Source organism: Lissotriton vulgaris, chromosome 3_1, assembly GCF_964263255.1.
Source record: "Lissotriton vulgaris chromosome 3_1, aLisVul1.2, whole genome shotgun sequence".
NCBI lineage: Eukaryota > Metazoa > Chordata > Amphibia > Caudata > Salamandridae > Lissotriton > Lissotriton vulgaris.
Window position 1 is genome coordinate 548,457,628 of NC_141689.1, and position 24,439 is coordinate 548,482,066.

The window sequence follows — 24,439 nt, forward strand, 5'->3', positions numbered from 1 at the left end:
GTCTTGCAGGCACTGTGGGAGCCCAGGGGAATCCCATATCTGAGCATAGTTAGAAAAATATGCCAGCCCCACTCTACATTTAATTTGCACCCATGACTTCAGTAGTGTTGAAAGAGTCTTAAGCCTCACCTTTTTGAGGAACTTTCGGTCTCCAAACTTAAATAGAAACCCGTCTAGCGGGAGGTTTGCCCCTACCAGCATTGCCTTAAACAATCTCCCATTTGAAGAGAGGCCTGGTGACTTCAGGAGCATTCTTGAGTGAGAGAGCTGGAATGCCCAAGAGTAATACTGCAAGTCTGGGAGGGCCAACCCACCTTTTTTCCTCCTCCTCCTTAGTTTTTTCCAGGCCAGCCTAGTAGCCTTATTACCCCAAATAAAGGAATTGATTTCATGTTGGCACTTAAGAAGTTGCTTGGAGTCAAAAGCCAAGGGAATAGAGTTAAAAATAAAAGTCAGTTTCGGAAGGATAGACATTTTTACAATGTTGACTTTCCCAAAAATTGATAGTCGAAGACCCGCTCAAGATTTCAATAGGGCCCTACATTCTCGGAAGACCAGATCTAAATTAACTTTTGCTAGGGTGTCAATATCTTGCGTAATTTTGACTCAGAGATAGCGGATTGAGGGTGTCACCCCAACCCCCGGATTAGCAATGTTCCATGTCATGAGCTCAGTTTTCTCAGCGTTGATCTCATAACCTGTTATGTTTCCAAATTCTTTGGCCTTTTCAGCCACAATGGGGAAGGCATTTGCTGGATCACTGGTGTAAATTACTATGTCATCGGCGTAGAGCCCTACCCTTCTTTCCCAACCGCCAAATTCGAATGAGGAGATTCTTGGATCGTCCCTGAAAGATTGTGCAAGTGGTTCAATATACATGTTAAAAAGTAAAGGGGACAGGGGGCACCCCTGTCTTGTTCCCCTGCTGATCTGAAAGGACTGGGTACATGAACCGTTGACCAAAATGCTTGCACTGGGATTGGCATACAGCAGACCAATGGATCTCCGAAAGTTGGGCCCAATTGCAAATTTCTTTATGACCTCGGCTAAATATGCCCAATTTACTCGATCGAACGCTTTTGTAGCGTCGAGGGTCATAATGGCCAAGGGAAGGGAGAATGTTGAGGCGATGTCCGCTGCCCCAATTAGGTCATACGTAAGATCTGAGAGCTGTCTACCCCGAATGAAGAAAAAAACAATGGTCCTTGACTATCAATTAGAAAAAACCTTACGTGAGAATCATTTCTGATTCGGAAAATGCAATTAAATCTGCATGCTTTAACTCAAGCTTTATGAGGGAGATATAAGTAATTTCTCAATGACTTTATACACATTAAATGCAAATGAAAAGATACCCTGATAGATCAGCAAAATAAAGGATTGTAACTACACTCTGGATACTTGTACTACCAAAATTTACATATTTATTTACAATATTCATAAAACAGTAATGATCATAAACGGCGCAAGGACTATAAAGTATAGTCTGTGAGAAGAGAAAGGGGTGCTCAAGTGTTTAGAAGAAAGAAGAAAAGCGTTTATAATATACAATTCTAATATTTACAAAGAACAAAGCGGGAAACCTTCCGCTGTTTATATAGGCCTGTCCACACGGTTTGGAGAGGGGAAGGGGTGGGACAATATAGGTACAGGCACACTAGTTGAAAAGCGTCGACGTTTCGACCCTGGTGCTCTTGGGATATTTGGGGCCTCGGCGGCGGGTCTTCCTCAGGACAAGGGACAAGGAAGGAGGAGGAGGGGAACTTGGCCGTAATCCGACTAATGGTCTGGATCGGACACCAATGAAGCTGGTCAGGTGGGAACTCAGTCCAAGCTTCCAGGGGATAGGTCACCTACTATCTTGAGGTAGTATGAAATCACTTGATTGTTCAGGCTGTTCTGTTCAAAAATACCAATATAGATGGTGTAGTAGAGCAAATATACCGGCGCCCCCACGGGCGGCCCGGTGGTGATGAGAGGTTGGTGATGTCAACGTTGCCTCTATGCTATAGTTGGATATTTTAATCGGTGTCCACGTCACCTCAGCGGGAGTGATTTAAAAGCCTAGTGACCGCAAGCAATTTCAACCGCGAGCAGTAGCTGCCGTGACAGACAGAGAACAGCGTTCGATTTCGGCTGTTACTTCCGCGTTTGTGGCTCATGTCACATGTACTCGTTCTAGCTAGGGCTAGAACGAGTACATGTGACATGAGCCAGGGCTAGAGCTAGGTCTAGCTAGGCTAGAGCTAGGGCTAGAACGAGTACATGTGACATGAGCCACAAACGCGGAAGTAACAGCCGAAATCGAACGCTGTTCTCCGTCTGTCACGGCAGCTACTGCTCGCGGTTGAAATTGCTCGCGGTCACTAGGCTTTTAAATCACTCCCGCCGAGGTGACGTGGACAGCGATTCAAATATCCAACTATTGCATAGAGGCAACATTGACATCACCAACCTCTCATCACCACCGGGCCGCCCGTGGGGGCGCCGGTAGGATTGCTCTACTCCACCATCTATATTGGTATTTTTAAACAGAACAGCCTGAACAATCAAGTGATTTCATACTACCTCAAGATAGTAGGTGACCTATCCCCTGGAAGCTTGGACTGAGTTCCCACCTGACCAGCTTCATTGGTGTCCGATCCAGACCATTAGTCGGATTACGGCCAAGTTCCCCTCCTCCTCCTTCCTTGTCCCTTGTCCTGAGGAAGACCCGCCGCCGAGGCCCCAAATATCCCAAGAGCACCAGGGTCGAAACGTCAACGCTTTTCAACTAGTGTGCCTGTACCTATATTGTCCCACCCCTTCCCCCCTCCAAACCGCGTGGACAGGCCTATATAAACAGCGGAAGGTTTCCCGCTTTGTTCTTTGTAAATATTAGAATTGTATATTATAAACGCTTTTCTTCTTTCTTCTAAACACTTGAGCACCCCTTTCTCTTCTCACAGACTATACTTTATAGTCCTTGCGCCGTTTATGATCATTACTGTTTTATGAATATTGTAAATAAATATGTAAATTTTGGTAGTACAAGTATCCAGAGTGTGGTTACAATCCTTTATTTTGCTGATCTATCAGGGTATCTTTTCATTTGCATTTAATGTGTATAAAGTCATTGAGAAATTACTTATATCTCCCTCATAAAGCTTGAGTTAAAGCATGCAGATTTAATTGCATTTTCCGAATCAGAAATGATTCTCACATAAGGTTTTTTCTGATTGATAGTCAAGGACCATTGTTTTTTCTTTAACTATTTCATACCCAGGTCCTTTGATTCTATGGGTGATACCCCATTGATTTAATGATACCCCGAATGAAGCCCTTCTGGTCCGTGTGTATTATTGAACCAACTTCGCGTCCCAACCGAGTCGCCAACACAGCCGCAAAGAGCTTATAATCGCTATTTAAAAGCGAAATTGGCCTATAAGAGCCACATTTGGTTGGATCTTTCCCGGGTTTCGGAATCAGGACTATAATTGCCTCCCCCCATGATTTAGGTGGGGTAGCACCATTGGCTAAGATGTCATTAAAGAGTCTGGTAAGCACTGAGACTATTTCGGGTGCTAAGACCCGAAGAAATTCACTGGGGAGACCGTCAGGGCCCGCCGCCTTACCTCGCTTCACCTTTTTAATAGCTTCACTCACTTCTTCCTCTGAAATAGGTCTGTCCAGCCGGTCACTTTGTTCCGAGGTGAGAGTGGGAAGAGTAATCTTATCTAACCAACTGAGCTTAGACATCGGGTCGTCCGAGATCTCCTCCTTATAAATTTGCTGAAAAAACTCCAGAACTGCTTCTCCAATGTCTCTGATAGAAGATCTTTCGTGAGTCTCCCCCTCTACACTGATATGCTTTTTGTGTTTTTTAGCCTGGTCAGATTTAATTTTCCATGCAAGGACCTTGCCCGCGGATTCACCATATTCAAAGTTTGAGAGCTTACTTGCTGCCCATCTCAATGCGACCCTCTCTTGAAGGATACTATCTAGCTTCTTTAGTTCCTTTCGTTGTTCCTGCTCTTTGTTAGTCCCATTTCCGGAACCAATACGTTGGTCAAGAAGGGCGATTTCATTTTCAATGTTGGCGATCTTTGCCCTGTATAATTTCCCTCGATAAGAGGCCCTGTTGGTTATGTGGCCTCGTAAATTTGCTTTATAAGCCTCCCATACTATATCTAGCTGAGTAGAATTTATGTTGGTGTCCATAAAAAATTTCGTTTCTTGGATGAGGAAGTCAATTTCCTCTTCCTCTAAAAGAATAGTACGGTTGAATGACCAGGACGTATGAGAGGATTGTTGGACTGATTGTAAGGAAAAAAATATGGCAGAATGATCTGACAAATGCGAGGGTAAGTACATTAAATCCTTCAAGGGGTCTCTTAATGAATAACTGAAAAGAGCGTAATCAATTCTAGACTTATGATTGTATTTATGATTGTGATATGATACGCCAGGTGCATTGCCTGCTCTCTCCCTCCATGGATCTGCCAATCCAAGCGTTGACATGATCACCCCAAGCGCCTGCCTGGATTTCTTATAGGTTAGTGCCCTTGAGTTGGGGGATTTGTCCAATTTTGGATTAAGTACTAAATTAAAATCTCCCATCCAAATTATTGGATCGTGGATTGTTAAAAGGTGGCTCTGGATTTTGTTCAAGTATGAGGGGTCGTCCTGATTAGGTCCATAATAACCTACCAGATTATTTGGACTGCCCTCTAAACTTACTTTGACATATAACCACCTACCACTGAAATCTTCCTCATAGGCAATAATCTGTGCTCTAACTTGCCTTTTGAAAATGATAAGGATGCCCCGGATATTCGCATTATGGTTAGTACAAATAAAACAGTCTACCCATCTAATTTTCCTCAACATATCCTTCACTTCTTGTTGGAGAAGATGTGTTTCCTGGATGACAATGACCTGTGCTGGAGAGTCCCTCAAATATTGCAGTATTCTATACCTCCTATTCTTAACACGCAGGCCATTGACATTCCAGGACAAGAATTTTATTCCCAGCATCTAACTTCTTACTCCTACACCGACTCATTGAGTCAATATATAGGAAACAACTCCCACAGCAGGTTAAACAAAATTGAGATGTGTTTAATACGGTTTGTAAGTGTAGATCAATGTCAGACAAATGAGGATATTTTACAGTTTTACCCCCTTCCCCCCCTCCCCTCCTTGGAAACCCCCCCCTTACTTAACCTGGCCGGTGATGCCAGATTTGTCTCTCTGAGGAGTCTCCCCTCACCCAGCCCTGTTACGTATTATTGATGTGAAATGTAGTCCGGCAGTACCAAAATTGATACCCTTAAGGAGGAGACATCATGGGTGAAAAGGTACAGAGAGTGGTAATTATAGAGGTAAATAAACCTCAGAGAGGTTTTCTCAAATTTCTTCCCAAAATTTTTTTATTAGAGCTTCACCCAACCCCCCCCTATTGCAGTCCGTGTTACTGCTTTTTTTTTTTTTTTTAAACACCCTCCGTGAACATTCCCTTTTTCCTTTTTTTTTTTCCATGTCTTTAAATGTGTTTCTACCATGTTAAAGTATCAGTGGAGTTAGTTGATGAGGTTGGCCCTAAGAGGAGGGTGATATGGAGTGATATAGGGACCTAAAATATCTTTATCTCTTTATCTCATTATCTCTATATCACCTTATCTCTTTGTCTGTAAGATTTCGATTACTGAACGGCTCCCTGTTGATGGTCACTAATGGAGGCCAGGAGTTCATCTGCCTCCAAAGGGGAATGGATATTGTGCATTTTGTTATTATACAAAACCCTCAGGAAGGCAGGAAACCTCATCTGGACAGTAGCTCCCAGGGCACAGACCTTCTCCATTCTCTGGCCTAATTCGCATTGTCTATCAAGGGTTGTTTTCGACAAGTCAGACCTGACAACATAGGTGAAATCTGGGGCTTTTAAAGATGTGGATTTAAGCGCTAAGTTCAATATCTTCTCCTTGGTGGAATAAGTTAGAAAGTTGACTAAGATCTTTCTTGGTTTTGATCTCCCCTGCTTTAAACGGAACGGGTCTCTATGAGCTCGTTGAATGTCCTTTTCCAAGTCTTCAACAGATTCCTCCAAGTTCAGGGACTCTTTAAGCAAGGAGGCGATACATTTTTTCATTTCTCCCCCCTCTTTTCCTTCCGGAACCTTCAGGAGTCTGATGTTGTTCCTCCGTGAGTAATTCTCCAAAGATTCCACTCTTTCTTTTGTCGCATTTCCGTCACGTCTTAAGTATTATATCTTTTCTTGTGCAGATTCCAATTTGGCTTTTAATTCGCCTACTGTGCTTTCGAGTGTTTCTGTCCTTTCAGTAAGCAGGTCTACTCTCTTATCAAGGGCATCAAACGCCGCTTTTATCTCTTGCTGGTTGCGTTTAGATTCAGCGAATCCACTTTTGATCTCATGTAAAAGATCTTCCATTGATATCGCTTCCTGCGTTTCCCTGGTTTCACCGGCTGGGGGGATAGATTCATTGTTATTTCCTTTGGCATGCAGAGTTGATGGTCCAATCCCCTCCGAGATATTCTCAACAGGGACAACAGAGTCCGTGGCCGGCGAATTTGAAGAGGCGACCACATGGGTATTGTCTATACCACTCATCCTTTTTATTTCCCCTTGAGGTCTAATCTCCCCTGCTCTACAGGTAACTTCTAGGACCTGTGACAGTACCTTGAAATATGACCTAAGCGAGGGAGTGAGTCTCACAGCGCTACTTTTGGTATTTCTGGGTTTTGTTTTGGTGCCAAGCTTTAAGTCTTTTAAGTCTTTTAAGTCAGGAAGTCGGGGAGTGGTAACAGTGGTGGCAGTAGTGGCAGTATATTTCCCCGTGAAGACAAAAATAGAAGACCCTAGGGTAATCTCGTTAGTGCTACATTCTACATCATTTGCTCCCTCCTTCACTTTGCTAGAGCCAGGTCCCTGCTCAATAGTAATGTCTATGTGGGTATCAGCAATATCTACCGCCCTTGTTTCACCTGACCCACCCGCTGAGATATTGGTAACCTTAGCGCCCCCACACCCCTGCCCGGTCACCTTACTTGAGGGTAATTCTTGATCCGCTGCTTTTCCTGCTCCTTCCTCCTCTGTTGCCCTTACCTCTGGTTTAGGTTTAAGGCGCCTTATCCGTGATTTTATTTTGTCAGTGCGGGGGGGGGGGGGGGTTCAACACCCAGTCGCGTTACCTTTGCTGTGGCCGGGCACTTCTGGGATGGTTGCAGGCTGCTACTGCCTCCAAGGATCCCGCGAGCCGCCGCCCTGCGGCTCCGTCGCAGCTCCACGGCTGCCTCGGCCCACCGAGGAAGAGAGGCGGAAGGTGGGACCCTGAAGCCGCACATCCACTGGGTAGGCGTTCTTTCCTCACTCTGGCTCCGACCTCCCCCGCAGAAACTGAAGCTGAAACTGCCGACCCGTTGTATCGCCGAGCGGGCGCCCAGCAAAAGTCCTGAGGAGCACAAGTGGCAAACAGCGGTACGACCGATCAGGGCGGGCAGAGCCGACCTGCGCCACACAACACCGCCCGGCGTCCGCCGTGCTCCAAAACACAGTACTCCCCACGCAGAACAAGGCACCCAACAGGACAGAAAAGACCGCGAACACACCCGGCACCGCCCGGTAAGTCACAGCGGTAACGGGATCGTGAACCTGCCGATTCTGCTACGCATTCACTGGGAGTAAAGGGAGCTCCATAGGAGAGACGCGACCTGCCCTAGCCGGCGGCCGCCATGTTTTCCCCACTGCTCCGGCAGCAACATTTTTGGCATCAATCACATATGGTTCTGAACTTCTAAATACAAAGGACGCAACAGCCTTAAACACTGTGCAAACCAGCCACTTTAAGAATCTATTTTTAATTCCGCGCTATATTCCACAAGCCTTGATCAGCGGGTTCAAAAATCAGATTCCAACAAGACAAGGGGCCTTTGCCAAATATTATTTGAAAATGAGGGCAGCGGAGGAAGACTCTTTAGCACACTACTACTGGCTGGAGGTTGAAAAGCAATCCAGATCGACTAACAATTCTGCTTTTCTTTAAAACAATCCATCGCAGCTCTAAAACTAGAGGACACTTGGAATACAATATCGTCTTACCCTGAGTTCAAACAAATAGTTAACAAAACCATCAAGCTACAATCTCAGGTAATAGACAAAGCCTCCTTGACTTCCAAAACCAACGCCTGGATGGAAATGTCATCATATAAAATGCTAAAACCCCAACCTTACCTGACAGAACATTTTGCAAATCAAAAAAAGCGGAAACTGATTTTACTGGGACTGGGTGTTTATTCATCAAAAGATCTTATTACAAAATGGAAATGTTTTGGCCCACAATGGATTGCCGCCTTTGTGGCCAAGGAGAAGAGTCACTACTCCACCTACTATGTATTTGTCTGGCTTTACTACACATACAGAAAGCCCTTCTGCAGCCATTATTGAAACAAGCATTGGCATAGCCAATAGGCCTCGCCTTTGGGACCTTATAAGTGTTTAGCCATGCAACAGTTGATGTTGTTGCACCAAGGATATTGTGCTGCATAACTAAATACCTATAAGGTCCCAAAGCCGAGACCTATTGGCTATGCCATTGCTTGTTTGAAAGGGAGTGGTAAAAGACCTCGCATTTTAAGGGCCAATTGTACATTTTTCACATGTATTTGATGGTGTATGATTTATTAGGAAGAAATACAGACAGACAGCACTGAAAAAAATCTAACTTTTATGTTGTTTTACAGTGGAAACGTTGCTGCGAGGCGGGTTTAGGACAAATGTTCGATGGATAGATAACAAATGCAAATGGGTGCCACAAGTGAACATATATATAACAAGCTCGGAAGTGGGCGCAGGGACCCCACGTACCTCACAGAGGCAGAGCTCATCCAAAGCTTTGTGTGAAAGACAGCTTCAACCCGAGTCTGGAAACCGGGCAACGCGCTCCTCCCCGGGGGAGCGAGGACGGCAGGAAACTCCACCCGGACAGAAGGAACGCAGGAGCGCTTTACTGATGCGCTCGGGTCTGGACGATAGGATCTGGCACAGAGAGCACACAGAGGTCTCATCTCTAGCGCACTGCTGTCTCATCTCTAGCGCACAGAGGTCTCATCTCTAGCACACAGAGGTCTCATCTCTAGCGCTCAGAGGTCTCATCTCTAGCACACAGCTGTCTCATCTCTAGCGCACAGAGGTCTCATCTCTAGAGCACAGAGGTCTGAGAAGCAACCATGGATAGGGTGTCAGACCCTTACCTCTAGCGCACACAGAGGTTTGAAAAGCACAGAGGAGCTCATCTCTAGCGCACAGAGGTCTGAGATGCACAGAGGACCTCATCTATAGCGCTTAATCAGATTATGGACTTCCTACAGAACTTTAATAGATATATAAAATGTAAGCTCATGTCATCCTTTTGAAAACTGTCACAAGGCAAAATTCTATGGCAATGCAAGTTCCTCTCGATGAAAAGGTAATGAAGTACAGATACAATTCCATCTCTGAATACTAAACCTGCCCTGCAATCTACCTATTGTAAACTGCCTAATTTGTTGCAAACGCTTGCATGACTGTTTAACACGTTGACTGGAATATCTCGATTAGCTACCTGCATTACAATGATTGCTCCTAAACCATTTTAACAAATGTGTTTAATAAATTGTGCGGCTCTCTGGCCTCCAGCAGAACCCCGTACGTGGCTATATACAACCACACTAAATAAACAAATTCATATTTTATGTACTGAGTGGAAAAAATGAAAACAACATGTACCTGCATGCAGTGAGGGCCTAGAGAAATAATTGAAAAGCGCAGCCCTACTACTTAGTGTCAGAGCACGTGCAATGCCTTGCACTTGGTTCTGCATACCCTTCTGGACTTGTCTTGGGGAAGTGCCAGAACCTAAAGAGGTACTGAGCAGTACAGGTGTAAAAGCAGTGAGACATTGAAGAAGGACAATAAAGAGCAACTTCCAGGTGATCGACTGCATTCTATTTACGCAAATGTTTATACACTAGCGCTGGCACACAAATAAGACGTTTTGGAAGATCTCCCCACACTGCAGTCATCAACACAAGGATAAAGGTCAGCCATGAACATTGCTGTAAATGCACACTTTAGCACACCAAACAAGTCTCTTGTTTGTGCTCTGTAAAGGGCATTAGAAAGTGCACATTTGCAGTGTGACAAAATAAACGTCCAGCTGCCGACTTGTGCGTTACTGTTGCTGATCCCAGTGTTAAACGTTGTGCCTACAAGTGGTGTTTAAATTCATCGTTGAACATTCTTCCTTGTGTTCTACTAATGTGTTGCTTTTTCTGCTCCCCTGCCAGACATCAACAAGCGCAGCCCGCGGCCGCAAAAGTGAAACAGTACTCCGGGGTAACAAGTGGGAGGGGTGGGGGGAGTGCGATTCCCTTGCGGGAGGGATCCTTGGGCACCATCTGTTTGGAAGTTAATTACAAACAGATGTTGCAAAAGCTCGCTCCTGCAAGGGAATCGCCAAACATGCACGCGTTGCCATTGAAAGCAATGCAACGCGTGAAAGTTTTTGGGGGACAACACCTGATCGATTCCAAGAGGTCCCCCCTAAGCAGTGCGCATGCGCGCTGCGTAGGCGAGACCTAAAAAGAACAAATAAGAACTTGCAGAACCACCGTAATAAAAAGCCTAGGAGGCTCAACAGTACAATTGGCATGCAAGGCAATAAAGTTTCTGAGTATATCGGCAAAGGAACTAGAAAAGAGCGATAGACACCTCGAATCGGCTGGGGATGCAAGGTGATGAAGTGCAATTAACATTTAGAAGTCTGCTCACTTACAGCACCACGCACTTTACCTCGGAGAAATAACAGGAAATTACCAACGGTACTGGTCCTCACTTTAGATAAAGTGCAATTGAACAATTTTTGCAGTCCATTTGTTTACAGCACCATGCACTTTATCCTGGAGAAATTACTGGAATTTACCACCCGTACTAGTCTTCTCTTTAGATGACCAAGCCAACTCTATCAGTAGTAACCATACTTTATAAAATGAACATAATTTGACCTTTTAAAAAATAAAAAATTTAAAAAATGTGGAACTGTCAAATTATAGTTGTCTTCCACTTCAGGGCCACTATTTAGATTGTGATGTGGTGTGCAGCTCAAACTGAATCCCACAGTAAGCCCGCTCTCTACAGCACAGTTGGCTACCAGTAAGTTCGTAGGACCTAGGGCCCGATGTAGGTAAACGGGATTTTCCGATTTCAAAATACTGAGGCGGGCCGAATCGGTATTCTGAAATCGGAAAACGAGATGTAGGAAAAAAATACCGAATGAAAACCGATTCGGTCGGCATCGGTAATGAGATTCGGTACGTTCCGATTCAGCTCGGTCCGAATCGGAAATTACCGAATCGGCCAACAACGAATCGGAAAATACCGAATCGGCTACCACCGAATCGGATATTTCCGATTCGGCGAATACCGATTCGGTAAAAGCCGATTCGGTAAAAACCGAATCGGCAATCATAGACCCATGGCGAAAAAGCCCATAGGAATGCATTGCATGACCCGATTCGGCTTTTACCGAATCGGATAATACCGATTCGGTTTTTACCGATTCGGATTTTACCGAATCGTTAAAAGCAGACTCGGCAATAGGCGATTCAGCCAATGAGGTGGCTCCCCCTCCCCCACCCAAACAGGGAGTGGCAACCCTGGCAGGTGCAGCCAATTAAGAAGTTTCTAGAAGTTTCTGGAAAGCCTGCCTGAGCCCAACACACAGTTAGCAACAGTGGGAGAAGGAGGTTGCAGACTGAGCAGGAGCAGGAGAATATGGCAGATCAGGCAGGAAGCCAGAAGTCCTCCCAAAAGAGGAAGCCCAAATTCACCACCACAGAACTACAGGTGCTGGTTGAGGAGGTGGTGAGGGTGCACCGCCAGCTCTTTGGCAAGCTGTCCCTCAACGTGCCAGACAGCACCAAGAGGAGATTGTGGGCAGACATCGCCCAGAAGGTCAATGCTGCTGGAGTCACCCCCAGGTCCATTGAGGAACTTAAGAAAAGGTTTTATGACCTCCGCAGCCTCACGAAGAGGAAGCTGGCCGACCTCCAAAGGCAGGCTGGACTCACCGGAGGAGGCAAGAACCCGGCGCCACCCCTCACCGAGCTGGAGGAAATTGTCTCCAGCACCATCGAGAGGGAGAGCATCGTAGGGATCGGGACCCTGGACAGCACTGCGATGGCCACAGCTACAGGTAAGAAGCATGCGCATCATGACACACCCTACCAGACACCTCCCCATTAGACACAATGCATAGGCAAACACCAGCACTGTACTGTCACCAACATACAAGAGACAAGCATCATGGTACATGTAGTCAGCAGAAGTTAGCCAAATATGTCAGTGCAGAATCACAAGACAGGAAACAGTGTGACACGGTGTAAGGAGATGCAAGGACATGTGGAATGCCATAATTGTACTGACTGTAATACATCGGCACTCAGTTTACAAATGCTTCTTTGTACCTAGGGGCACCATCAGGCGGCACCACTGTGGCAGCAGAGGGAGCTTCGACATCACATACTGCAGTGGCAGGGCCGAGCACCAGCCAGCCTGGCCAGGAGGAGGAGGAGGATGAGGATGAGGAAGGAGACACCCCAGGGCTTGGAATGGAGGGAGTCCTGGTGATTGATTTCCAGGCAGTGCACTCCCCAGTACTGCCCAGCTCACCCCCCTTGCAATTTTCACCATACAACTCCCCAACAAGGCAGACCATTCCGCCGACAACAGCTCCTGCCACAACCGTGGCCTTGCCACCCGTCCTACCTGTCCTGGGAGCAGGGGCTCCGGGACCGGCCAGCACCACACCACCACCAGTGGCACCCCAGCCCACTCAGCAGGCCGGAGGCAGCAGTGCCAGACGCCGTGCCACCACCACCACCACCACCACCACTGCTGCACCAGCACGGGAGGGCAGTGTGTTCCTGGGCCTGGAGGGCCAGATGGTCAAAATCCAGCGCCAACAGGCCAGATCCACCATGGCCTGCCAACGCCAGCTCCTGCAGCACAACCTGCAGATGGGGGAGTTGGTGAAGGGGTTCCAGGCTGTTGTGGACAGCAACAAGGAGGTGGCAGCAGGGTTGGGCAGGCTGACCACTGCCATCACCCACTCCTCTGCCAGGCAGGAAGAGCATGAGGTTGCGCGCAGGAGGGATGCCCGGGTGCTCAACCGGGCCATGGCCCGCCTTGCAGCGGCGACCGCACAGCTGTGCCATCGTAGCTCAAATCAGGAGTCGGTGCTGAGTCAGCATACGGCTGAGCTGACCAGGGGGATGGCCAGGATCACCACGGCCATGGAGGCCATGTTAATATCAAACGCCGCCTCCAATCCTGCCCTGGACCTGGGTGATGCTGGAGACAGCAGCAGCCGCAGCAGCCCGGCCAGCGCTGCATCAGAGCCAAGGAGGAGCACCAGGCGATCCGCTGATGCTGCAGGCCATTCGGAGGGGGCCGAGGGACACCCCAGTGGGTCTGGAAAGCGGGCCAAAAAATAGGCTGGCAAGGGGGGATGATCATACCAGAACCCTGGACTTTATTTGTTTTGACAGACTCCATTTTTTGATGCACTTCAGTGATGTAACTGTGGTGCACCACTATTAAAAATTTTATTTTCAAAGCAACATTTAGCTGTCTTTGCATCTGTACTCAGTCAGAAATAGTTCTCAGTGATCTCCTCACGTCTGTATCTGCCATCACATGGCGTACACACCCCAGCTGGCTGTGTCAGTGGCACAGCTTCGTCGTCGTCATAGTCCTCGTAGTCAGACAACTCCACCTCAGTGCCCTTCTTGACCGCAAGGTTGTGTAACATTGCACATACAGCTATGATCTTGCAGCAGGTGATGGGGGTATACTGCCTTGCACCTCCACTCTTGTGCAGGCATCTGAATCTACTTTTCCAGATGCCAAAGGTCCGTTCGACAACATTCCTGGTGCGTATGTGGGCACGGTTATACCTCCTTTGGCTGGGTGTGGAGGGGTTGAGGTAGGGGGTGAGTATGAATGAGCGGAGGGCATATGCACTGTCGCCTGGAAGAGAAAGGGGTCACATTAGACACATGCATACATGTATTACACCTACCTACTATGTGTTATGGGGGTCTGATGATGTGGCTCACCTAGGAGGTATCCTTCTCCAAAATCGCCAGCCATCAGCCGTGCATATATGCCGCTCTGTTGGAATATATAGGAGTCATGGGTACTCCCTGGGAATTTTGCTACCAGGTCTGTGATGGTGCACTTGGCATTGCAGATCACCTGCACGTTGATGGTGTGTGTCGATTTCCGATTGCGGTATATGTATTCGGTGACCGCTGGTGGGCAAATCGGAATATGCGTGCCATCTATGCAACCGATGACTTGGGGAAAGTGTGCCATCTGGTAGAAGTCCGCTTTGGTTTGTAGCAGTTCTGCGTGGGTTGCAGGGAATGAGATGTATTGGTCCATCCTGTCTATCATGGCGTCAAGGAATATGTGGAAGAACCTTGACAGGCTGCTCTGGCTCACCCCTCCTGCTGCTGCTACACCACTTTGATAGCTGCCAGACGCTACCAGGTGTAGGCTGCATAGCACCTGGACGTGCGCAGGGATGGCGTGTGCCCTTGGGGTGTGGTGGTCCAAGTATGGCTTAAGGTCCCTGATGAGCTCAAGTATGGTGTCAGAGTCCAGCCTGTATCTCTGTAGGATCTCAGCCTCAGTGAGCATGAACAGGGTTATCCTCTGTCTGTAGACCTGTTCATTTCTTAGCCATTCCCTCAGTCCTTCCTGCTGTAGCCGTAGCCGCCTCGCAATGACATAGAAAGCTGCCATCCTGCAAGTTGCAATGCATTTTGGGACTGTTTATATGGGTTGGAGTTGGTTACCACCTGATTGCAATCCATGGTAAATACCGAGTGAATTCTACCGATTTTGAGCCGATTTCGGTGTTTCTGTGCCTCCCTACATCTCCCCAACTGTCGGAATCGGGGAATTTCCCGATCGGAGATTTATACGAATCGGCATGTTTTCCGAATCGGATCATGTCCGAATCGGTATTTTTTCCGATTCGGTACATGGACCGAATCGGTGATTTTCCGATTCGGTGTCACTAACGATTCGGTAGTGGGACCGAATCGGTGATTTTCCGATTCGGTGTCACTAACGAATCGGTAGTGGGACCGAATCGGTGATTTTCCGATTCGGTGTCACTAACGATTCGGTACATGGACCGATTCGGTCTTTGTAACCGAATCGGTGTTTTTCCGATTCGTTACATATCCGATTTTCGGTATGTACGTATCGGATTCTTTCACATTCGGTACACATTCCGAATCGGTTTTCTATCCGATTCGTTCTGTTTTTGGTTCCCTACATCTCGATGGCTGTTTACCGATCGGTAAGGGCCAAAAATCGGTATTTTCGGCCGATACCGATCGGTAAAGCCCTACCTACATCGGGCCCCTAGTGTATTCCTTCTAAACTTGTTTTAATGCAAAAAATGTATGGAATTCATGTTAATTAATGTATTGATATAATTGCTCGTGTATTTTATTCATATTGGTGGATGTGCCGCCCTTTTATGATTTAAATCCAATCAAATAAAAGTAATTTTTCAATCAATCAATCACTTAGTAAGTTAGTTTGATTTAAAAAGTTAAACTTTACTATGCATGTATTTTCCATGAATCATCACATCAAGTTATTATACATGTGATAACAATGATAACAGCTATCTACTTTCTTCTATTATTTATGTGCAAGAATATATTGGCATTTCCTTAATAACAATTATCAGCATTTTATGTGTATGCATGGTTACGTATATAAATGTGGGAGTGAATCCTCTGTTATCTGCAAATATTCCTTTTTCCAAGTGTAAATAAAAATAGCAATATATCATTTGTGCATAGTTAGCTAAAATGGTAAATTGCCATTTATTGTTGTACCTTAAATGTCTGAAATGGACTTCCCAACTCCAGAGAGTTTGCCAGGCTAGGAATAAGAACACATAAAAATACAATCCTGCAGGAATACCACGCTGAGGTAGAACAGCATCTTATGGCCAGGTGGCTGAATCAGATCAGTTTGAAACTCACTAACACTTTTGGTCACTTGGTAGGCACTTGTTACCTCGGATGAACAAAAAGTACAGTGTCTAATAAAGGACACTGAGTTTTAACCCAGTCCATTCTAGGGAGAAGTCAACGCCTAGACCACACTGGCAAAGCACCAGGGGCTAGATGTAGGTAAATTAGATTTACCGATTATAAAATACCGAATTTTACCGATTCAGTATTTTAGAATCGGTAAATCTGATGTAGGTAATAATTTGGTATTTTTTACTGAATCATTAAGATTCGGTATTTACCGATTCGGTAAATACCGAATCGATATTTGCTATTGAATCCTATGGGCAATGAAGCCCGTAGGATTCAATAGCAAATACTGATTCGGTATTTACCGAATCGGTAAAAATACCGAATTGCCAAGGGGGACAGGGTGTCACTTTGACACCCTGTTACACCCCTGTTTCTGGCTTGTGTGCCATGTGGCACACATACATGCCCTAAGGGCATGTATGCGTGTCACATGGCACATGTGTACATGCACAGATGTGCATGTACACAAGAATTCATTATTTACCATGCAATTGTATTACATGGTAAATAACGAATTCTAAAGGCCCTGTAGCTTTTACAGCTTGTACAGATTTTCGGCCGTTTCGGACCGGTATTTTGACATTGGTATGTAGGGCATTGAAAATCCTACAGATTCAGTAATTTTACCGATCTGTAAATTTACAGAATCAGTAAAATTTACTGATTCTGTAATTTTACAGAATCGGTAATTTTACCGATTCGGTAAAATTACCGATCGGTAAAATTACTGAATCTGTAGGATTTTCAATGCCCTACATACCAATGTCAAAATACCGGTCGGAAACGGCCGAAAACATCGGGCCCCAGGTGAGGCCTCAGCATACAGTGCACGTAGTTCTTTTAGGATATGTGGCGTATTTATTTAATTTAAAGTTAATACCCTTAGGTTGGGCATCAAACCACAACACACTATGAAAGAAGGGAGGCACTGGAAATGGTTAAGCCTTTAGCCCACGCTTTTCCTGGATTCCTTTCCTCGATGTCCCAACCAGGCTGGGATAACCTTAGAGGTCAAGCAAGGTCAAATGCTATCAGGGTGGTATATTGATAGATCTAACCAAAAACATCACTTCGGAGATTGAGTGAGAGTCAATGGTATTCAAAGAATCCCCTTCAGAAGGACAAATGTTGAGAAGACCACATCATGATCCGAACCAATGACATTGAGACCCTCCCAACTCCTTCAAACAGAGCTTAATTCATTCACTTATAGCTTTGCCATTTGCCATTAATAACAGACCTCACATATGCTCAGCCTATGCCTCCTTTGGAATCAAGGCTAAATGGCCCTCTAGAGAAGCAAACCAATGAAATGGATATCTCCTCTGATGCACTTGCATCTCAGATACATACTACCAGCTGACTATTCCAATAACTTTGCAAAACAAGATAATGATATTGAAAATTGAGGGGGGGCCTAGCCTGGACGGCAATGGCGGTGGATGTATGGTGTTGAGCTCCTCGGTCGCAAGCCCCAGAGACTCAGTTATCCTGAAGCAAACTTCAAGAAGAAAGTCCCACTAGACATGAAAAGACTATAACCAGCCAACCCCAGGTGTAGGATGGGGGAAGCTGGACCCCACAGCTAGGTGGCTGGCGCTGGTGAGGCCACAGAGGGATTAATCGGCGGGACTCGAGAAAGCCATCATAGATCATGGCAGCCCTACAGCAAGTGTTAGCAAGAGATGAGCTCACCCCAGCCCAAAGGAACTACTGACAGACTGCCTCCTCTTTGTTGAGGGAGCAATGGGGGACTCAAGATGTGCACCCCATACAGCACAAGCAGCCCACTGTGGGCACTATCGGAGGACAGTCACTGAACCATGGCTTCCACACCCTTAGCCCCGGGAGTGAGAGCTGGCCCCGTCCCCGTCCCAGACCCAGAACCGCCACCAATGCCCGGATACTTTGGGGGTGGGGGTTGGCAAAAATGGGGTGTCCTAGGCAGGGAAAAAAGGGGCAGACCCTAAGGCAGCAACACAGCCTATAGGGGAGGGGCAGCATGAAGCCCACACAGAGAGAATCCTGTTGGCAATCAAGGAAACCAGAGCAGTGCTAAAACACAAAATATAGATGGTAACGCTGATATCAGCCTACTGTGCACCAACCACAAAATCGAGGCAAGGGCCAGTGGCAGAAATAGAGATATCAATGGCCCAGACCGTGCAGGTGGTCAATGACAATGCAGCCAAACTACAGCAGCTGCAAGCGGAAGTACAGACTCTAACGACATGCCTGGACAATGCACAGGTCCACTTCACACGCAACAATGTGCACATTATTGTAGTCCCAGAAATTGCTGAAGGTCCAAGCGCCACATTGTTTGAAGAACCTCAAAACCTGGCTGTTCGATCATAGGACTACAGGCAGCATGAGATTGGTCCCCCAGCACCTAAATAACCTCATGGGTGATGCAGCCGCTCTGTACAAATCTTGATTAATTGATTGAAGAACTATGATTCCTGTCTACGGTACTGGGTGAGTAGGCATCAACACTGTACATAGTAGAACGTGCCCACAGAGTCCCAGGAAGTCCAGGATTGCCCGCATGCCTGATCATAACCAGAACTTCAGAGACAGGGATAGCATGTTGCAGGAGTCGAGTTCACATGGGTACTAGACGATCGAGGGCAACTGAGTGAATATTTACCCAGACTACACCAATGCTACCCAGCAGCAACAACAACATTTCATACCAGTTAAGTACCACCTTCGAAAGCTGGATATCAAATAAGCTCTGCTGAAGAACCAGCAGGTAGATGGCCTCCCCTATACTTCCACAAGAACTTCCAAACTTTTGTTGGGTGATGTATAATATGTTCAAGGGGGAGTGATAGGCATCTTGAGCTTTAGAGTGGAGGGTAGTTGGAAACTTGCTGCACAAGGTGACAGGGAGGGAGGGCGAGTTAGGTGGCTTTGGGGTGGCATATCAAGGAGACAGTCACTATACCTCCCTATAAGGACCTGGGTTATGGGAAATCACTGGACCCATATATGCACTCATCCCAGACATCATGTAGGGGTAAAGACACCTCACTGGCCATCATGTCCTGGAACATGAATGGGTTGGTAAATAAGGTGAAGAGGGTGGTAGTGTGGCAATTCATAGCCCACCACACTCCTGACCTAATACTATTATAAGAAAACCATCTGCTGAACAACAACTCTCTCTTTCTAGGCAGGGGAAATATGCAGTACTCGCACAGACAGGCTTCGCATGGGCGCCTGGGGAACGTGCATCATAGTCCACAAATCCCTGCCATTCTAGCTACTGGAAAAATGATGGAACCCCAGGGTTGCTGGCCGGCGGTCATAAGAACCTAGTATGGGGAAGAGTTTTGGGTGGCCTCCTGGTTCTTTACCCCAGGACTACAGTCAGAAGGATTAACAAACAAGGATGAATGGGTACTGAAAGCACCAGAGGTCTAAGGAACTCTAACCCTGCAGGGATACCTGGATAGAATAACCAGAGTGGACGAGCAACACAGAGCAGAAACAAGACTAGGTGCATTTGTAGAAGCAATGAGATTAACCCACCCATGGCTAGCCACACACCCAAAAGAGCAACTGTATGTATGTATGTCATACAAAAACCTGAATACAACAGATTCCCCCCCAAAATATTGAACATTGACCTAACCTCAGGGCAGTGGCGTAGCAAGGGGGGCGGTCCGCCCCAGGTGGCGTGTATTTTGGAGGAGTTGGTCGATGCTCCCCCCTCTTACATGCAGCCATCACAGAGCAGCGTCCATTAGTGTGAACAAGGGAGGTGGAGCTTACATGTCTGGAGAGTTGGTGGAAGTTCAGACGGTGGTGAACTGGTCCATGGTTGTGTAGGACTTTGTAGCTGTGGATTAGCATCTTGAATCGACATCTCTTCTGATTTGGGAGCCTTTGGAGCTTCTTGAGGTGGGGGGGTGATGCGGGTTCACTCAAGGACGTGTGGGATGTGCAAAGTGTTTTCTACATAGGGTGCATTGCCGTAGTCCAGCTGACTGGTGACTAGGGCTTGAGTGACAGTTCATCTAGTGTTGACATGGAGCCATTTGACGACCTTACAAACTGTGAGAAGAGTGAGGAAGCAGGTCCAGAAGATTGAGTTGATTTTGTTTTTCATGGTGAACTTGCTTTCTAGGATAATGCCAAGGTTGCGGGCATGGTCTGTCGGAATGGGTGAGGGTTCTAGTTCAGAAGGCCACCAGACATCGCACCACGGGGAGATGTTGTTCCCGAAGATGGGAAATTCCGTTTTGTCTGTGTTGTAAGTTTGGTAGACATCTTACATCCAGTCGGTGACGCTCGTCATGCACCTGTGGAAGTTGGCCATTGTGGTGAAGGGGTCTTCTGATAGCGAGGGGAGGAGCTGGGTGTCATCGGCATAGGATAGGATGTCTATTCCATGGGTTTCTGATGATGTTAGCCAAGGGGTCATGTAGGTATTGAACATTGTAGGTCTGAGGTACGAGCCTCCAAGGACACCTCAGATGTGCTCTTAGGTTCCAAGGTGAAAGGTGGTAGGGGTGGTAGGCGCATTCTCTTTGTCCGTCTGGTAAGGAAGGATGCAATCCATTTGAGGCCATCTCCTTGGGCTCTAATGTGGTGAAGCCTCTTGATAGGGGTGTGATGGGATATGGTGTCAAAAGCTGTTGAGCGGTCGAGGAGGATCAGGGCCTCCGTTTGTCCCCGGTCAAGAAAGGCTCTGATGTCTTCTGTGGCAGCGATCAGGGTTGTTTTGGTGCTGTGATTGGTGTGGAAGCCAGATTGGGTGGTGTCCAGAAGATTGTTGTTCTCCAGGTTTTCCATGAGTTGGTAGTTGATGGCCTTTTTGACGACTTTGGCAGAAAAGGGGAACAGAGAGATGGGACAGTAGCTCTTGGGTACACTGGGTTTGGTGGATGGTTTCTTGAGAAGGGGTTTAACCTCTGCGTGTTTCCATTCTTTGGGAAAGTGGCCATGGAGATGGATGCATTAAAGACGGGGGTGAGGTTGATGCTGATCATCTTGCTCCTGAGGGTGAAGATGTGGTTGGGACAGGGGTCTGTTAGTGCTCTTGAGTGGACAGAGTTGTTGATGTCTGTGGTGCTTTCAGTGGGGAGCTGGTTCAATGTGGTCATCAGGTGGTTGGGGTATACATCCGTGGGAGCAAGGAGGCTAAGGATGTCAGCAGTGGTGGGTTGGGGTTCGGAGTTTTTGTAGGTGGTGGAGACCTTCTTGTGGAAGAAGTCTGTCAGGGTGTCGCTGAGTTCCTGGGAAGGTGTGTAATGTTTTTGGTGGCTGAGGGGTTTGAGAACTCTCTGACGATGTTGAAGAGTTCTTTGTTGTGATGAGACTGGCTTTGATGCCATTGGCAAAGTTGCTCCATTTTGCCTTCTTCATGAGTTGGTGGTATTGGTCGAGAGATATCTTGAATGTGGCTCAGTCTGTGGGTTCCGTGCTGGTGCAGCATTTCCTTTCCAGTCGCTTGCAGTTGCGTTTTGTGGTTCTCAGTTCCATGATGTACCAATTGGTCTATTTGGAGGATCTCTTGAGCTTGGGGGGCTTGACTGTTGTGAACGTATCTAGGACCCTAATTAAATATTCCCGCTTCATGCCCTTATGTGGTTATAACAAATCATATCCTTATAAAGGCATAAGAATCACATCCATATTTAGTCATAGCCAATGCAGTCGAAATACGAAATACGGAAAGGCTACTTCCCTAGACTCCTAGAAAGTACAACGCGTTCTTTAAACAAACCAAGCCTTCAGCAGCCCGGGAATTCACCCTGCTTCTGTTTTGATTTGTCCTAGAACTCCTGAGAGTCCTGAAAGAACTGCCAGCTCTTAGTGACAGTTCTTAGTGACGTCTTATGTCCAAGCTTATGTCAAACTCAGCACCTTCAAGGTATAAATATACCAGCATTTGCCTTAAAGCAACACGCGGTGGTTTGGAGCATGCCGGCTATCTACTTACCCAAAGCCCAGCTGATGCGAGTGCCGAAGGAAGCCGACCCTCCCATTTGACACACTGAGAGAGACGCTGTCTTTTCTCCTGCCGAGAAATCCCGCTCCAGTGTTTCCAGTCACCCTTGCGGGTTGCTGGGAGATCGAGGCCTGAGAAAGAGATACAAGACCTCCTTCATTCTAAAACCAAGGTACGGAGCTGATTAGATCCTTAGAGAATTCTTGATTCAGATTCTTGGCAAAAATAACTTAACTTAAACTGCAGCTCACTTACTCCTTCCCACGTACTAGGCTTAGGTTAGGTACACCGGGGTAGGCGTATTTTAGAAGCACCAGTTGAGTACGTTTAGTCAACTTTTATCATTGTATGTATTGTATATATTTCATCCGTTTTAAGTATCATATGGCTCAGAAACCATATAAAGGCTTTTACAGTATTATTTCATAATACTCCTTTTACAGTACGCACTATACTTTATGACAAGTATTGCAATTGTGGCAATTCACTTCTCTTGCATGAGAAAGAAGACTGCTCAATAAATCACAACTTTTATTGAAAATGCCCGTCTCTCTATTTCTCTGCACTCTGGTGAAATTTAGCATGCACGATTGACTGAGTGAAATAGCTATCTATTGGTTTCACACGATTCTGGAGATATACTCCTTATTCTGGAGGGAGCAAAGTTGTCATGTTTATGCGGTTGTCAGGAGCTAATCCCTTCTTGTCTATTCAGGAAAGTTAACTCATTCCTGTGTACTCGAGAAGGTTTCTAATGACCTCTGAGCTAGCTGGCATTCATAATTAAGTCTAACATATTCAATAGAGACCTAGTCGACCTCAGTCCTACGTCTAAACTATCGTTTATGTTATTCCAATGCGCAGAGCATATTGGGAATATAGGAAATACATTACATGGCGCCCAAAGTTTGGTAAGGGGATAATCTAATGCAAGATACTAACTCAGTCGTGCTTTTCACACAGACCCCTTTTTCCCGTAAAAACTCCAATAGACGTCTGGAGTGGGTAAAAGGTTAATATCTGCCAGAACTTAGTAGGAAGAGATTCCTATGTATTGGTTTTGGTTCTGTCAACGTTGAAGGATACAGTGTTCCAAAATATTGTACACCTAATCTTTGTTTCACTGAAACTTGCTCTGCAAACTTTCATTAAACAATGTCAACTAACGGCGACAACAACGAAACCGGTGGAGCTGCAGTAGATGCGAATCAACCAGGTTCAGACATTACAGGGTTTAATGAAAATTTCCCGGATGCTATAATCATCCCGGTCAATGTAAGAAAAAGTATAACTATGAAACTTATAGAAAATGGAGTATCATCAAGAGGTGGTACAGTCATATTTGTGGTAGAGGCCCATGAATATCGGCAGACAGAGGTATTCTATTCCTGGATACATTTTCCAGCAGCACATGCTGTGACATGCGAGTTCCACTACTACAAAATAGATCAATCTCCAGAGGAATACGCCCCTTTCGAGGACGTTGAAATTCCACTAACATGCCAAGAGCACCTGCTCTGGTTTAATGGCGCCCTAAAACATCAAAATCACATTACCAGGCTCGGTCCACTAGGTAGACCAGGAGCCACATGGCCGGTTCTAGCCAGCTACACACCACATTCGGACATTGAAAAAATGTCAGACCGGGAACTTTTAGTTCAACTAAAACAACTAATTAAAATACATAGACAATTGGTCCAATATGTCATGCGGACTTCAACAGTCCAACCTGCAATTAGAATTCCACAAAACACCCCTCAACAGGGGAACACAAATAAAATTACACCACAGAATATTATATCATGTATTGGTAAAATACCCGCAAAACGAGAACAAATTCCATTCTGGTTAGCTCAAACAATTACTCAGATAGAGGCAGTATTTCCTGATACTACCCCTCACGACAAACACAGAATTCTGCCTATCTGTCTTTTCCAATGGGGATCGCACCACATGTGGAGGACTGTGACACTTGGAGCACAGTCTTTGCTTCTATCTACACAAAAAAACATGGTGTTCCGTCTATGGCGGTTGTACCAGACGTACTAAGACAGATTTAAAAGGAATACGGTCCAGAACCTGCTTTAACTCTAGGTATGAAATTACTAAAAGACTTTAAGCAGGTCTCTGCTATATTACTAGCCAACATAAAAGTGGTGTGGTGTGGCTCACTGGTTAGAGGCGGCAGGCCCGAGAGCAGAGGACGGCCCCGGACCAGGGTTCAATTCCCGACGCGGCGGGGTCGTGGACCAGGGTCAGCGGACTTGATAATTCTCACCTCGGTGCCTACTATAACCAGGGATC

General features: G+C 46.3%; 1 protein-coding gene across 5 annotated transcripts in view; it reads right to left on the reverse strand.

The window, feature by feature from the left end:
• The window catches only part of LOC147726769 (baculoviral IAP repeat-containing protein 1-like), a 448,780-nt gene that overhangs the window by 402,417 nt on the left and 21,924 nt on the right, over positions 1-24,439 (reverse strand). The window lies entirely within an intron of this gene.